This window comes from Apis dorsata, unplaced genomic scaffold (genome assembly GCF_000469605.1).
Source record: "Apis dorsata unplaced genomic scaffold, Apis dorsata 1.3 scaffold_181, whole genome shotgun sequence".
In the NCBI taxonomy this organism is placed as follows: Eukaryota; Metazoa; Arthropoda; class Insecta; order Hymenoptera; family Apidae; genus Apis; species Apis dorsata.
In genome coordinates this window covers 128,262-130,555 of record NW_006263467.1, presented here as the reverse complement: position 1 = coordinate 130,555, position 2,294 = coordinate 128,262, and the positions used below count along the sequence as shown (strand labels likewise).

At 42.1% G+C, this 2,294-nt stretch overlaps 1 long non-coding RNA gene and 1 other non-coding gene across 2 annotated transcripts in view; one reads left to right on the top strand and one right to left on the bottom strand.

Annotated features, from left to right (window-relative positions):
• Positions 1-757: 757 nt before the first annotated feature.
• The window catches only part of LOC116185447, an 8,659-nt gene continuing 7,122 nt past the window's right edge, over positions 758-2,294 (top strand). The window contains exon 1 of the long non-coding RNA XR_004150303.1: positions 758-768. This is a non-coding gene — a long non-coding RNA (uncharacterized LOC116185447). The remainder of the gene's footprint in view (positions 769-2,294) is intronic.
• On the bottom strand, positions 1,192-1,273 carry Trnas-aga. Its single transcript has one exon. It is a non-coding gene; the product is annotated as a tRNA-Ser (tRNA).

The window sequence follows — 2,294 nt, the reverse complement described above, 5'->3', positions numbered from 1 at the left end:
GATTTTCCTTGGATCCTTCGTACAAATGTAATTATTGTCAAGTGCAGATTTACTGTGTGTATGTAAGAGAGAGAGAGAGATTTCTTTTCGAGAGAGGAAAGGGAGGTAAAAATTGGGCTTATCGCGGGGCAAGCATCTCGCCGTTAATCTCGGTCAATCTCTTGGCGGCCGAATCGTCGGTGGAAAGGGAGAAGAAGGAATCCCCCGACGGTGGAACGTCTGATCGGTCTGATCCACGACGAGGGTAACGACGGCCATTTTATTTTCCCGTGGCGCTCTTTTCTTTTCTTTTTTTTTTTTTCCCTTCCCCCCTTTTTCCTTTTTCCTTTTTCACGGCCACGCGCAACCCCTCGAAGCGGAGAGGAAAGGGGAGGGAAAAGGTGGCGGGGTAAGGGTGAAAGATTACGAAGGAAGCCGGGAACGACGGGATCAAGGCGAGAGAGGCGATCGTAGGAATTTCTCCTTGACACAGATGTCGGATAAAGGAATCGTGGCGGCGCGGCTCGGCGGCTGCCATCGAGCGAAACACGTTCGGATATCGATCTTTTTTTATCGTGGAAGGAAAGACGATATATATATATATATATATATGGAAGAGAGAAGGAGATTGCACTCGCTCCTCTCGTCGATAATATATCGTGCGTTTCCTCTGTTCGTTTTCGGATCGAGAATCGATGCCTGACTTTTTTTTTTTTTTTTTGAGAATTTTGGAAAGATGGAATTTTGAAAAAGGAGAAGAGAGAGAAGGAAGGATGGTTCTTTTTAACAGTTTCTGAAGAAGAATCGTATTTTTGGAGGGGAAAATTATTGGATATGGAAGAAATTAGGGAAAGTTGAAGCGAGATCTCTTTTGAAAAGAGAATTTTGGTAGGTGGAATTTTGAGAAGGAGGAAGGAGAAGGAAGGTGATGATTCTTTTTAATGGTTTTTGAAGAAGAATCGTTTCGTGAGGCTTCTTTTGAAGTTTTCTATTTTGGAAGGGGTATTTGGAGGGAGAATTTATTGGATAATTGTGGAAGAGGATCAATGAAGGGGAAGGTAATTCTCTTTTTAAAAGAGAATTTTGGAAAGAAGGGAGCGAGGAAGAATTTTGGTTTGATGGTTTACTTGGTGTGATGATTTTGGGGAGATTGAGAAAAAAAATGGTAAAATTATTGTCAGGAGTACAAAAAAATTTAGTTTGGATCCTCGACGCAGTCGGTAGGACTCGAACCTACGCTCCCAGAGGGAATCTGATTTCTAGTCAGACGCCTTAACCACTCGGCCACGACTGCTGCAAAAACACGTTTATCCATCCGACAATTAGTTGACGTGGAACATTTTCCACATATATTGCTCGTCACTATTACTATTATTTAACGTTTTAACGTTTCTAAATTTTCGTTCCAACGAAAAATCTAAAATCTAAAATCTAAAATTGCTCGTAATCGATCTTATCCTCGAAAAACAAAAAATCAACCCGAAATTAAATTCTCAATCTATCACATTAGTAAAATGTAACGTAATTTTCCAATTCCAATTCCTCCTCATTATTATATTAATAAAAATCAGTTACAATCTAGTCTAAACCTTCAAAATTTACTCTCCAATTCGAATTCTTTTAACGAAAAATCCATCCAAAATCGATCCATTTTCAAATTCTCCAAACTCCAATTCCCCCAATTAATAAAACAAAAATTCACTTTCTTTTTCCAAAATTCACTTTCCAACTCCTCCAGTTAATAAAAAAAATCCCAAATCGATCCATTTCCAAATTCTCCAAATCCTCCAAACTCCAATTCCCCCAATTAATAAAACAAAAAAATCGATCCATCCAAACTCCAAAATTCTTCTTCAATCCGGAAAAGCAAAGAATCCAAGTCCAATCCGTCCAAATCTCGAGCGATGATACCAGAATCGGTATCATCGATCGCGAAAATCGGTCGCGAACGATCATCCTCCATTAGCCTGATCGTTGATGATAACGCGCTCGCGCCAGATTCTGGCCGGGCACGGTTGCGTCTTAATTAAAATTAATTGTCCCGGCCGCGTACCCTCGTAAATCATAATAACCGGGGGATGGGGGAGGGGCAGAAAGTTATGGATGTGCCGCGACGCTACGAACGGATCTTTCATCTCGATCGCCGATCGATGGTTAACCCCCAACCCGCTTCGAATCCGGGACTCCTCTTCGGCGGACAGTGATTGATCGGCCGCGTGGAAAGCGAAGGATTCGACTCGGCCAACGTTTTCCTCGGCGAGGCGGGGCCGATCGAAGGCGATCTCTGTTTTTCTCTGATCCGTGCCGTGTGTAAT